Here is a 15436-nt window from a genome sequence, read left to right as displayed (position 1 = left end):
ATCTAACCAACATTACTCCCTAGGAGTGGCCATTTAACAAGTAAACTAGATGTTAGTAATAGAATTTCTATTAATTGGTGTTAGTAGATTCTTCCACGACATGTTACTCCTGAAAACAAAAACAAGTATAAAAATTGTCACGCCCCGAACTCGGAAACTAAGCTCACAATGTGAACGTTTAACCATTATTACCCATCAATGTGGACATCTAACCAACATTGCTCCATAGGAGTGGCCATTTAATAACCAAACTAGATGTTAGTATTAGAATTTCTATTAAATAGCAGTAGTAGATTCTTCCGCGATATGTTACTCCTGAAAAGAAAAACAAATATAAAAACTATACGCCCCAAAACTCAAAAACCAAGAACACAATGTGGACATTTAACCATCATTGCCCATCAATGTGGACATCTAACCAACATTGCTCCCTATGAGTAGTCATTTAATAACCAAATTAGATATTAGTATTACAATTTCTATTAATATAGTTAGTAGATTCTTCCGTAACATGTTACTCCTGAAAATAAAAACAAATATAGAAACTGTCACGCCCTAAACTCGTAAACCGAGCTCGAAATTGGCCCAACCATAATAATGACCTAGCTAAACACAAGTCTGGACATATAATTGGCTTGATCATATAAACAACTCTGATAACCGAAGATTGGCCAAACATCTGAACAATTTGGAACAATTATTATGGCCCTAGTCATAAGAACAGTTTGGATCATTAAAATAGCTCATTTATATGAACAGTTGAGCCATTAAAAAATGGGTTGAATCATTCGAACAATTTGGATAACTTAAAAATAGTCCCAATCATATGAATGGTATGAATCATTGAAGACTAGCCCTCTAAATTACTGATTTGGATCATTGAGTATGGGACTAGTCATATGAATTGTTTGCAACACTAAAAATTAGGCCTCCATATTAACGATTTGCATCACTGATTACCGGCCTAATAACATCAATTGTTTGGATCATTCAAGATGAGCTCACCCAAACATAACAGATTCAAATGTAGAAAACAGGCCAATTCATCTACATAGCATGGATCAATAAAAATAGGCCAATCAATGTGGTTACGTTGGATTACTACAAATTCACCCAACTATATTCACACCTTGGATCATTAAATACATGTGTGCGTCATAAATGATTTCCACAATCATATGAACAGCTTAAACAATGGAAGACTAGCCCAACCATATTTAAGATTTGAATTAATTAGTACGGACCTAGTAATAAGAGTGTTTGGATCATTAAAAAGAGCATAATCATATTAACAGTTTGATCATAGAAAATGGGCTTGGTCACACTAATAATTAGAATCACTAGATATAGTCCCCCAACCATATGAATGGTGGTATGGATAACCAAAAACTAGCTCTTCACATTATCACTAAGTATGGGCCTAATCATATGAATGGTTCAGACTACTGACAATGAGCTCATCCAAACAAAACAGTTTAGAATTCAGAAAATGGGTCAATTCAATTCAACAACATGAATTGCTAAAAATAGGCCTAACAATGGGAATAGGTTGAGCGTATGATTGGCCCAATTTACATATGGCTACGGATGATGGAAGACTCGCCCAACCATATTAACGATTTCGATCACTTAATACAAACCTAGTCATATGAATGTTTTTATAATTAAAATGAGAGGACAGTCATATGAATGTTTTGATAATCAAAATGAGCTTATTCATATGAACAGCCTAGGATCACTAGAAAGTCCCCAAACCATATGAATGGTATGGATCACTGAAAACTAGCCCTCCACATTACGAATTGAATCACTTAGTACAGGCCTAGTCATATCAATGGTTTGGATAATTAATATGGACCCATTCAATATTTGGATCACTAAAAATAGGCTCAACCATGTGTATAGGTTGAATCACTGAAAATTGGCCCAACCATAATAATGACTTATATCACTAAACATGGGCATGGGCATATAACTGGCCCAATCATATGAGTGGCTCGAATAACAAGGGACAAGCTGGACATATTAACAATTTAGAACATCTAATATGGGCCGAGTCATATGAATGGTATGGATCAAAATAAGCTCATTCATATGAATGGTATGGATCATCGAAAATTGGGTCGAATCATACAAACAATTTGGATCAATAAAAATAGTCCCAATCAGGTGAATGTTATAGATAACTAAGACATAGGTCTAGGCATATAATTGGCCCAATCATATGAATAGCTCTGATAACAAGAGATTGGCCAGGCATATTAACAATTGAGAATAACTAATACGAGTCAAGTCATATGAGTGGTATGGATCAAAATGAACTCATTCATATGAATGGTATGGATCACTGGAAATTGGGCCGAATCCAAACAATTTCACATATAACTGGCCCAATTATATGAACGGCTTTGATAATAGAAGATTGGTCCAATATTAGCAATTTAAAATAACTGACACACGCCAAGTCATATGAGTGGTATGGATCAAAATGAGCTCATTCATATGAACGATATGGATTGCTAAAAATTGCACCAAATCATGCAAACAATTTGGATCACTAAAAATAGTCCCAATCATGTGAATGGTATGGATCGCTAAACATAGGTCTAGGCATCAAATTGGCCCAATCATATGAACGGCTCTAATAACAAGAGATTGGCTAGACATATTAACAATTTAGAGTAACTAATACGAGCCAAATCATATGAGTGGTATGAATCAAAATGAGCTCATTCATATGAACGGTATGGATCACTGAAAATTGGGATGAATCATACAAACAATTTCTATCACTAACAATAGTCTCAATCATGTGAATGGTATGGATCACTGAAAACTAACCATCCAAATTAATGATTTAGATCACTGGGTATGGGCCTAGCTATATGCATTGTTTGGATCATTGAAAAATAGCCCTCCATATTAATAATTTATATCAAATTGATTCCTTGACCACCAACATTTCTGCCATCTATTTGGTGGCCACCAATGGGAGACACATCGAGCAATCACAAAAATCTACCATTGGCCTGAAAATGAGTGTTAAAAAAAAAAATACAGCCAGTGATCCACAAGCAACAGAAAATGTCCAATTGGACTACTAGGATTGTTGATAGAGGAGATCTTTTGTTAATCAGCCATCAGAAGTGGGGTCCACCAGATGGGACAGTATGGATCACCGGAAGATGGGGCTGCCTGTTTGAAATGCTGGCCTGAATGGAATTGCCAATAATTAAGCTAGAACACCGCATATCACCACCTTAAAATACAAGCTATTGATAAAACAATGGCATTTAGATCCTTAAAATGCAAGTTATTGACAGAATATTGGCAATCAGATGGGGCTGCCTGTTTGAAATGCTGGCCTGAATGGAATTGCCAGTAATTAAGCTAGAACACCGCATATCACCACCTTAAAATACAAGCTATTGATAAAACAATGGCATTTAGATCCTTAAAATGCAAGTTATTGACAGAATATTGGCAATCAGATGATCAATCATCAACATCCTAACAAGTAACGATCCACACCACACAGAACATTGGACAACCAATCACTGCAGATCACTAATATGTAAAGTTAGCCTACTCTTATTGTTCAGAATATTCAGATGGCATCAAACATTAAATGGAAACAATACCGTGAATAACTGTGACAAAATAAATTTCTGATTCAAATGGGGCAAAGAAATGTAAGATCCACATACCTCTGCAGCACTAATTTTATTCGATCGAGAAACAGTCTTCCAAGTCAACCTCATCACCCAAGTTCATCTTAGCTGTGCACACCTGTAAAGAGAATCCACAAATAAATAGCAGTTAGCTTATGATGAAAGTAAACTATCCACCATAACCAAGAAAGCAAGAGAATAGTAAAATGGGATTTGCAAACTCCACAAACATTATACCCATCTACCCACTTCCTCATGTGCCAATGTGGCACATGTAAAGATCTAAACCATCCATCTGGCGTAGGACTGTCAGCCAGCTTTGGGTCGGGCACGGGAATACCCATATGCATTTCCGCTAATGGGTAATGCCCCCATACAAGTGAGACCCATGGCTCAGTTATACACACTGTCGATCACCGTGGATGGGGCCACAAAAATTGCCCAAATGGGACAATGTTAAGCCTTCGAATTGTGGCCATTAAATGGACAATCAAGAAAATAGTATGCCAAACATTCATACTTGAAAGATTGAATGCTAGGATCTTCCACTCTCAGATTTTTTTTTTTTATTTTATTTTATTTTTGAGGAACTTTTCACCATGATTGGGATGAAAACAGATTGGCTACTCCCCCTGCCACTAGCCCGGTCTCTAGTGGTCGGTGCTCTGTGGGCCCCACCATGATGTATTTGTTTCATTCATGCCGTTCATCCATTTTTAAAGATCATTTTAGGCTTGATCCCAAAAATGAGAGGGATATAAATCTCAGGTGGACCACACCACAGGAAAACAATAGTGATTGGATATCCACCATTAAAATCCTCCTAAGGCCCATTGTACTGTTTATTTGACATCCAATCTGTTGATTAGGTCATACAGACCTAAATGAAGGGAAAAAAAAGAGATCAGCTTGATCCAAAACTTTGATGGGCCCCAAAAAGGTTTTAATGGTCGACGTCAATTCAACACTGTTTCCTGTAATGTGGTCCACTTGAGATTGGGATATATCTCATTTTTGGTCTCATACCCTAAAATGATTAAGATAAATAGATGTACGATATGAATGAAACACATACATCATTGTGGGGCCCACAGAGCACCGACCACCAGCCAATGGCTGGTGGCAGGGGAGTAGCCAATCCGTTTTCCCAAACAATAAAACCAAAATTTTAAAATCATCAAAATGTCGGGCCCACAGCTCTGAACTCAAGACTCCGGGAGATAATACACATAAGGCAGAGAATCATACAGTCCCTCACTTTTCATAAACATCCAAAATCTGCACCCTACTATCATGGGGATCAACATCTATTTAGTTCGATTGCATTTCCCAACACCAAAATAAATAAATAATAATAAATTCAAAAAGAGAAAGAGTTCAATTGAAGCTATCATTTTTAAATTCAAAAAAGAGAAAATCAAAACCTTAGAAACACTGAGACAGAGCAGATCGAAGAAACGAACCTGAAACTGACACATCGATGACGGCATGCTGAGATGGAGCCACAAACATCAACAACGGAGATACCGCCGGTTTTCCAGACCCTATCTCTACCCACATGCTCTAATCCAGAAGCCAGCAATCGAGATCTGAAGGCAAGGATTGGGAAACGTTGGTAGGGTATTCAGGGATTCGCCCGATTTTGTTGTTTTGTGAAAATGCTGGAAATATCGAGAATGCCAGCTTTGGCAAGTGAGCCTTCAATGAGGTTCTCCAAGGGAGTTCCCGCTCGAGGAGCACTAGCGTCCTTAGACGAGAGAGAGGAGACAGAAGGTTAGAGAGAGAACACTGAGAGAGAAGGTAGAGAGGGGGCGTGTGGCAGAGAACACGGAGAGAGAGACGTTGCTGTTTAGGGACGGCTCGGATGGGAAGAGTTCAAATGCGAGGAAGGAAAAGGAAAGTGGATCCACCGAGATACTATCGAAAACCTTCTCTCCCTTTACCGCGTGACAGGTGGAGCAAGAATGGAGGGAAACTCGACCGTTAGAAGCTCTAACTTGCGTATTAAGCAAGATTAGCCAACCCCGCCCGGACGTAGAAACTCGACCGTTAGAAGCTCTTGCGTATTAAGCAAGATTAGCCAACCCCGCCCGGACGGAGAAACTCGACCGTTAGAAGCTCTTACTTGCGTATTAAGCAAGATTAGCCAACCCCGCCCTCTGTGAGTCTCACAGTGATCTAAGTGTTTTATCCACGCCGTTCATCGCTTTTATCAGATCATTTTAATATCTGATCCAAAAATTAAAGCAGATACACAGCTCCAGTCGACCACACCAAAGGAAGCTGCAGTGATAATGACACCCACCGTTGAAACCTTTCTAAGTGCCAACGTGATGTTTTTTTTTACCATCCAACCTATTCATAAGGTCACGTACACGTGGATGAAGTGAAAAAACAAATATCAGCTTGATCCGAAACTTCTCCAGCTCCCAAGAAGTTTTTTAATGGTGGACGTTCAATCCCCACTTTGTGGTCCACTTAAGCCTTGTACCTGCCTATTTTTTGTGTTATATCTTAAAATGATCCGAGAAAAATGATGAACGGCGTGGATAAAACATTTACATTACGGTGGACCCCACAGAGCCCTGCCCGGACGGATTACCGTCCAGGCAGGGGTAGGACGCAATCCGCGTCCGATTAGATGGGCCACCCTGATTTTGTGAGAAATCCACCTCATCCGTCCGTTTTTCCAGGACATGTTACGACGTGGCTCCAAAATGAAAGCAGAAACAGAACACAAGTTGGCTGCATGACAAAGAAAAAGTGGGTAGAGAAATGCCTACCGTTGAAATCTCCCTGGGTCCACCGTGATGTTTATATGTCATCCAGTCCGTTCATAAGGTCATTCCTACTTGGATGAACTGAAAAAACAAAAATATTATCTGATACAAAAACTATGTAGCCTTACAAATGTTTCAATGGTGGGCATACAATCTTTATTGTTGCCTGCCTAGCGGCCCACTCTAGTTTTGGATCTCCCACATTTACCGCGCCACATGTAATATGATCTGAAAAAACTGATGGACAGAATGGATTTCCCACGAACATAACGGTGGACGGGGTGGAACTTCCTCACACTGACATACGCATGGCCGTGGGCCCACCTTGATGTATGTGTTGTATATCCACACCGTCTATCCGTTTTATCAGATCATTTTAGGGCATGGATCGCAGATCATACCAAAAAAAAAAAAAGTGGTGATTGGAGGCCAACCATTAAAAACTTACTAAAGCCCATCATGATGTTTATTTTTGCCATCCAATCGGTTTATATGGTCCCACAGACCTGGATTAAACTAAGATCACAAGATCAGCTTAATCCAAAATTATTTTAACCCACAGAAAGGTTTTAACTGTGGGCATTCAGTCACGACTCTTTTCTGTGGTGTGGTCCACCTGAGATTTGGATGTTTTCATTTTTGGATGGAGCTGAAAAGATAGATGAACGGTGCAGATATACAATACATAAATTGAGTTGGGACAGAACTGGTGTGTACCACGGCTGACTGACCCTATCCACTCCCAACCGTTGCAACCTTTTGCTTGCATATTTAGCATTCTCGCCAATTAGCTTATACTTATGCCATAGGCTGATTGTGCCACCAACCTCGATGTGGTTGTTAAGGTAGCAAAGTACCGTGAGCCCCACCATCATATATTTGTCATATCTACATCGTCCATTTATTTTGAGAGATCATTTTAGACCATGAACCCAAAAATCAAGATGAGGCCACGGAAGTTTTGGATCAAGCTAATGTTTGTGTTTTACCTTTATTCATCTTATAAACAGGTTGGATAGTAAATAAACAGCATTATGGCCCTAAGAGGTGACTGTCATTGTTCCACTGTTTTTGTAGTGGTCTACTTGATTTTGGATCGGCCCAAAATGATTTGGAAGAATAGATGGACAATATAGGTATAACACATACATCATGGTGGGTTCTATGGAACTTTGCCATGTTAACACACCATCTAGGTACACACCAAGCCTGCTTATACTCAGGCATGACATGATGCTTGATAACAGGGCTCAGAAATTGTACACATGGCTTGGATAAAACCTACCAATTGCACTTGCCAGTGTCTCAAAGGCATAATTCCAATATCATATTGTTTTGTCTATACTATTCGATAATGTGGACAGAAGACTTCATGCCAATGAGATCCTCTCTGTCTATTAGGTGCGCCACCTTGCATCTATTATAGGGCCAAAAACTTACAAAGATTTAAAATTCAAGCATGCCGAAAGCTTTATGGGGCTTACCATTGTGTTAAATTATCACATAGTACACCAATTTAGAATATTAAAATTGATCTAGAATATCACATATATTCCTCCAAATATATAGAAAATTTCAAATTTATTCCAATTCCTCTCATTTACTCCCATCCAAATAGAATATTTTGATTTCAAATGTGTTTCATTTACTCCAATCCAAGCACAACTAAGTAAGCCATTTACTCTCAACTCATATATAAGAGATTCCATTTTGAAAAATTCAAATTTATTCCAATTCCTCTCATTTAATCCCATCCAAATAGAATATTTTGATTTCAAATGTGTTTCATTTACTCCAATCCAAGCACAACTAAGTCATTTACTCTCAATTCATATATAAGAGATTCCATTTACACACCCTGTGCACGTTAAAGTGGAACGTGTACACGATCAAATTCATGCATCTTGTTAGCCCAACCACATTAAGTGCTCTTATTTGTCCCAAACTCAACTCAAAACCTAGGTCCAAAGACCCCATAGGTAACCTCATTGGATCCGAGTTTAGGTCTTCATGAACCAGTCTTGGGCCAAAGGGAACATGACAAGATCTGGACCTAGTTAGCCGCTCGGGAATAGGTACTATAGGACCTGGCCCGAACCCAAAGGAATGCTTCAGTTCTCAGTTCAGTTCAGATAACAAAGGACGTTAAAGTGGAACGTGTACACGATCAAATTCATGCATCTTGTTAGCCCAACCACATTGAGTGCTCTTATTTGTCCCAAACTCAACTCAAAACCTAGGTCCAAAGACCCCATAGGTAACCTGATTGGATCTGAGTTTAGGTCTTCATGAACCAGTCTTGGGCCAAAGGGAACATGACAAGATCTGGACCTAGTTAGCCACCCAGGTATAGGTACTATAGGACCTGGCCCGAACCCAAAGGAATGCTTCAGTTCTCAGTTCAGTTCAGATAACAATGGAATGCTTGCCCGAAAGAAGAAGCAGCAGCAGCAGCTAAAGAAAATCAATTTCATGCTTTGATACTTCGATATGAGTAGGTTTGAGGCAAACATGACTTCATATATTTTCGGTGTTTACGGATTTTATGATGCGACTTATGCACATTAAGTTTAGGCTATGTTTAGACACCGAACATTAGAAAATCCCAACTTTCCTGTAACCAGTAGGGGCTTTTTTTTCCTGGGAAACTCCAGGAGAAAGCTTGGACTTCCATGGTCCGGCGCAAAGTTCATGCTTCCTGTTTTTGCAGAGTTTCCTAAAGAAATGACAGGCAAATACATATGTGGGGGGGTGCCGAGCCCATGTAATCCATGGTTGTTTCAATTTCTAGAATTTCAATAGGTTTTTCCAAATGAGGCATTAGGCTCTGTTCAGAAGCCTAGGCTCAATTCCTGAGTGCTCCTTTTGTCAGGAGAACAGTGGGGTGTGGTGCAAATCAGCTGATATTTCCACACCTTATGGTAGATGCCGGGGCCTGCGGGTACCACACCAGATGATCTTCCTCCATGTCACAACAAAACAACAGAAGAGAGCAGATTTGGCACCAACAGGTTAAGTTGTCCCTGACAAAAGAAATCCTGGAATTATTAGCAAATGAATACTCAGCAAACAAAGAAAATCACGTCCCCTATACTACAGAAAAAGACATAAGCCAATCCTCTGTAAAGCATTCTGCAAAACAAACTATAACATATCAAAGAATAAATCGTGGAAATCTACACCTGATGACCAGATGTATACACCAGCTACAAATGTGAACACTCCAAAGCACTCCGAAGCAAGTGAAACATTGTTGGGTTTGGTTTGGAGTTGAGATTCACAAATATCACATATGCTACAGCCCAAGCAGTTCATAAGTGGGTTCCACTGCAAACAAGCCCTGGTGGAAAAATCAGGTCAGTCCATCTGTCAGGTGGGCCACACATGGATGAGAAAACCGACAGAAAAAAATGACAAACTGCCTTATGTTCAACCTACGCATGCATCCTAGCTGATAGCAGGACCAGCCTAATTTCCAGGTCAGGGCATGTTCATGGTGGGGCCCCACCTGATGAGTGTTCAATGGCTGAGACCCTTCATGCAAGTGCCGCCGCTGATTGCTTTCACCAAACACACTTTTGCAATGTATATATGAAACACACTGTAATCATGCGAGTCATGATAAAGAGAAGCAGATACATAAATATAAAGAGTAGCAGATCCGAGGGGAAAATAACACAACCAGATCACATCTTTTTTTAAACCATCTGGAAGTGGGTTTAAGTGGAGTGTAAGGAAGTGCTTCCCCAATGAAGCTCCAATTCAAGTTTGCAAACAAGTTTTACTTGAAAATAGCCAAGGAGTTTCAATAATGAAGTTAGAAATCAGCATAGAAGCATACCTTTGAATGGGAACAATATTAAACTCAAAAGAGTTTACCTTTTCACTGCTCTGCCTTGCAACTAGAAATGCATTAGAAATACCTTTTGGCAGTAAAGAGCACAAGCAGGCAATGGAAACCCAAACCCAAACTCAAAACTCTTAGGATACATTATTCTCCTATAAGAATCTCAGATTAACATAACTTCAGCAAAATTTCGATGCGTACTTCAAGCATTCATCGCGGAACGCAAAGACCCAATTCTAAACAATGAAAATAATAATAATAATAATCAGCATTTAGTCGTGGAATGAAATCTAATTCCTAAAATCAAATCAATGAGAGGAAATCTTATGCAAGATTTATTAAAAAAAAAATAAAAAATCCTAAAAGCAAATTACTAGCATGAAAGCTTAATATCGTCATCATCATCACAACTAAATGCTGTGAAATCCCATAGCACATCTTACGAATTCAGGAGATATAACAGAATTTTTAGTAATCTCAAATTCTACAGAGTGAAAACCAGGTAATAGACCCAACCTAAGAGGAGCCACCAAGTGGTACCGCTTCGGCGCTTCCTAGTCCACATGAAATACATATCAATCCACGAATTTTAGTGCTAGTGGAAAAAGTATATAATATCCACTGGAGGACTAATGTGTTATTCCAATGTTGATGCCTAACAGATACTTTACAGCCAATGACACAGCCCAAGATTGACATTTGTGGGCGAGAACAATGTTTAAGATGTACATGAACGAGCCCAAGAACTACCGTTTTCTTTTTCTTTTTTAACCGACCATTTCTTTTTCTTTTGTTGTTTTTTTTCCCTGTAATTGACACAGCTTCTGTTAATGAAAACTAAGGGACTCGAAATGCAATATCAAGGTAAAGGTAACATGCATTCCTTTGTTGGTGTGTCAGTGACCACACTAGCTTCCCTCGAAACATGATAAAAATATCAGCGCATACCTTATACCAACTTTTTTAGTTTTGCTAACAATGAAATTTGATCTGCATTTCCAGGTTTTACAAGAAAGCCAACAAGTTAGCATTTTCTACATCTCTTTCCACAATAACCAGCCTAGAAAATAAATGAGACTCACCTGCCTTGTTGGAGTCTCACCGGTCTGAAACACCATATTGTTTCTCCCTTGTCACTTCTCATAACAACAACTAAATTTTTTTTCCGTGTTGTCGTTGTTCAAGCTCTTTCCATACAGATGCCAGAGTGACACAAAACCCATATTCACTAAATTCAACCAACTGATAAAAAATTCTTGATCATGTCTCTCACTCAATTCTAATGATACTCTGTTTTCAAACAATTTCTTATTCCTTTCCTTCTAGATCCACCAGATTATGTCAAATGAAAGCATCCTCAAAATTCTCCCTACTTGAGTAAACAACAATTTCATCCACCCACCTACGACCAAGGCCACTTTTTTGGAGAACCCAACAAATTAAAAAGCGTTTGAAGAAGTTCCATATCCCTAGGCATTCTACAAACAAGATATAGGTGATTGAATGATTATTCTATTTCTCTACACAAGTGGCACATGCTAGAGAAGCTTTCACCATTATCACCAATATGATCTAACGTAAGGATCTCATTTGCTGTTTCACCAACCTTCTACCAGGTATCGCTTACATTAGAATGAAGCAATTCTTAGGCACTCCATTATCAATGTCACCGAAATCACCAACACGCCTATGTTTGCTGTTCCGAGTCGCGTGATCCAATAATGGGTCATTTGCTATCTAGATTACTAATTTTTAGCATCCTGAAGTTATGCTCCTACACTCTTAGTATTAATTAAGTTTTAGTGCAAAAGTATATTTACAATGTTGAGATTTAAATTTTGATTAATTCATTACCATGCATATAATATAACAATATGCATGCGGGGTTTATAATAATAACATTTATATATCAAGTGCAAAATTCACTCATTACAAAATGATATTGCATACACTTAGGGTATGCATTGGAGTGACCCACATAATCCTAACACTAGAGTACCATATTGGAGGAAGCTGTGTACTGTGTACCAATTCCCGTACAATGTATCAAAGTGACCCACGATCCAGGTCACCTTTTTTGGATAATAAAATACCTTCATTTCTTATTTCAATCGCTCATGCGAACACTCTCACTCCATGTTGCTTCTATTAATAAAGGCCGTGTATCCATCAAACAACTTATCAATAAATAAATAAATAAACATTTAAAAAAAAAGAAAAAAGAAGAAGCTCAAAAGTTTAGTTGCTCATCCTGCAACCTTTCGTTCTAGCAGTGCATATTTAAATATTGCTGATGACCCAATCTTCCACACTCTGACAGTTATATCACCTGCTGGGAATCATATCATCTAATATTTTTTGAAATTGTGTTGTTCATTAATTCTATATCAGGAATTGCCTCATAGTCCTTAAGGGGAGATTACGTTGATCAGTAATCTCAACAGGGGGATTAGTGACTTGTATATGTCTTCAAAAACCTAAGGTCATGCCAAGATTTGAGCCATTGTATCAGATGACTGAACCCAAACTTGATCGGCCGACCAACTTGTGTGTGGCTCATTTGGATGGATAGTCCCAAAGATTCTTCAAAGATCCAGGATAATCAGCGCTCTACATTTCAAAACATGATGAGATTCACATCAAGTCTCGGGTGTTCAAGTGGTGAGAGATTGGGTAGTAGAGTCGGTGGGTGGCACAAAACCAGATGAGTTGTGGGGAGGTGGACATGAAAAGCGGAGACATTTTCCATGGACAAACAGACATGACCAAGTGCCATATGTCTAACAAGCTTCTGCGTAGACAGAAGTTCAGATAGTCTTCTCACTATGTTGGTGCCAGATTGAGGCAGGACAAGTTGCTCTTGGTTGGTAATAAAATTCTGCTTGCCTTTCAAGAAAATTAAAAAATAAAAATAAAAAAGGACTGATGCCTAGGAAGTAGGACAGAACATTGGCTATGGATAATACTGCACAACACCTTATATGCAACTTAGTACAATATGATCACATGATATTTAGGGGGTGTTTGGGTAGGAAGAATCCTAAATGTGGATATGGAACCCCTGGAAATCAGTCAACATGGAAAGCAGTAGAAAGTTGAGAAGTCACTGGTCAATACAGGCTTTTTGTTTTTCAAGTTGATTTCCATAGAAATGTTGAAAGGTCGATGACCAACAAAAACAGGTCTCGCAATATCGTGGAAATGCCCATGGCTTGAGTTTTTGAGATGCAATCTATTTACTCATTTTCTGAGGAAAAGCATAATCATGATGGTGGATTTCCACAACCACCTTTTTGAAAAGAAACTAAAAACAAATCTATTGCATATATGTGCACACGCGCACATATATAGTTGATAACATATCAAGCTGGCAATCTTCTTCTATTGCTACCTGCAGTCATGCAGTGAAAGAAAGCAGTATGGTGTCTCCCTCCATTAGCCAAATGACCCTCAAACCCTGCCTCCAAAAAGTTTCTTCATGTAAGAACAGCCAAAGTGATGCTTGCGTACTCTACAGGGGATTGAAAGGCAATTCCACGAGTTCAAGATTGTCATCTCAATATAAGCCTTAACTTTCCTACGATTTAGGTTGCTAAACACTTTTTTACTCCCTATAACCAACTCCCTCCTCCAGGCCTTGAGTTTAAAACGAATACTTGGCTAGCACATGAGTTTCAACCCCATATTGAATGCCCACGAACCTGTTTGGATTCATACACGAGGCAATGGTGATTCTAGTAAACCGTGGGAAAGTAAAAGCTAAAAGCTATTTCCCTCTATTGTTTTTTCATTATATATATATATATATATACATATCATGAAAATTTTACTTGAAGACAAAAAGTGGAACTTGTTTCACTACAAGAAAAATGACAATTACCGGCGGTCAAAACCGCCCCTAAATGTTTAAAAAACCGCCGGTATAAGAATGACCGGCGGTTGGGCACGTGCCACTGAAAGGGGCGTCGCTGTACCTTTTAGCGGCGGTCATTTACCGGCGTTTTCAAGTCGACTTTTAGCGGCGCTTACTGTACTTTACCGGCGCTTCTGTGATTGCCGCTAAAAACTCCACGAAGCGCCGCTAAAAATCGTACGAACGCCGGTGGAATGCGTTTGAAACGCCGCGAGAAGTGATAAAAGTGCATGTAAATTTCGTTAGAAACGCCGCTGGAAACTATTGCAAACGCCGTTAAAGGATGTAACAAGTGCTACTCATTGATTCGAGAAACGCCGCTAAAACTGCCGATAATAGAAATTCCTACCGATTCTTTACTTATCCTTTCACACAAATTCCTGTTGATTCTGACTAGTCCTTTTCTATAATTGCAATCCTATAATCAAATCTCCATCAATCTAACTATCAAATTTCTATCTGCATAACTATCAAAAACCTATGATTGAATGACAAGAATTTGAATTACCCAATAATCTAACATTCATCAAGACAACAAGTAGCACAATATTAACAAAACAATTAATGGTCTATTTAAAGTTTTCAAAACAAAACTATAAATGTCTTCCTTTCTTAGCCTTTCACATGAACTGTTTCTATAAGGTCCCCTTCTGGACCGATCATATGTCTTCCTTTCCTAGCCACATCTTCTAGCAAATGTCTACAACACCAACCTCACTGGCCATGGTCACGTGTCCACTATGTGTGATGTAGGCCCTTTTCTTGCAATGAGCCTAAATTCCTCCCTGGGAAGTTTCCCTACAATGGGCTTAGAAGCATAGCTGATTCAGTAAGTGGCACAGCATTGAGATTATACTGCTTGGAGCTGTAGAGTGCTGATCATGTGCTCCTCACGTGTAGACAAGAATAGATAGTTAAGAAAACTTGATTCATAGCACATTTGATGTATACATGTGTTCCACCAGATAGCAGGTCCGTTTTACAAATTCTAGGTTGGAATGGAAAACAAGTTATTTTAGACTACTAAAGCTAAAATGGACAATCCTGCAAGTGAACCTGTTAGAATTCCTGCTCCATCTTCGTGTCCTATATAACAAAATACATAAATGCGGAGAGGCTCCCAATCAGCTCTTCAACTCTCCAGGAAAAATGGTCTTTGTGAAAGCTCAGGAGCATTGGACTATTAGATCTCCTTCAGCCTGCTGTGTCCAATGCACCTCACAAC

At 38.9% G+C, this 15436-nt stretch overlaps 2 long non-coding RNA genes across 3 annotated transcripts in view; both read right to left on the bottom strand.

The window, feature by feature from the left end:
- Positions 1-5693, bottom strand: part of LOC131258016 (uncharacterized) — a 70749-nt gene extending 65056 nt beyond the window's left edge. For both annotated transcript variants that reach the window (XR_009177770.1, XR_009177772.1), the window contains exons 1-2: positions 5135-5693; positions 3708-3789 (exon numbers count right to left, since the gene is read on the bottom strand). This is a non-coding gene — a long non-coding RNA (uncharacterized LOC131258016). The remainder of the gene's footprint in view (positions 1-3707; positions 3790-5134) is intronic.
- A 3406-nt stretch (positions 5694-9099) lies between these two features.
- LOC131258009 (uncharacterized) lies at positions 9100-10486 on the bottom strand. Its single transcript, XR_009177768.1, has 2 exons — positions 10293-10486; positions 9100-9791 (listed from the first exon to the last, which is right to left on the bottom strand). It is a non-coding gene; the product is annotated as an uncharacterized LOC131258009 (long non-coding RNA).
- Positions 10487-15436: the final 4950 nt, after the last annotated feature.

Source organism: Magnolia sinica, chromosome 1, assembly GCF_029962835.1.
Source record: "Magnolia sinica isolate HGM2019 chromosome 1, MsV1, whole genome shotgun sequence".
In the NCBI taxonomy this organism is placed as follows: domain Eukaryota; kingdom Viridiplantae; phylum Streptophyta; class Magnoliopsida; order Magnoliales; family Magnoliaceae; genus Magnolia; species Magnolia sinica.
Note: the sequence above shows the minus strand (reverse complement) of the source record. Positions and strands in the feature narration are given on the sequence as shown.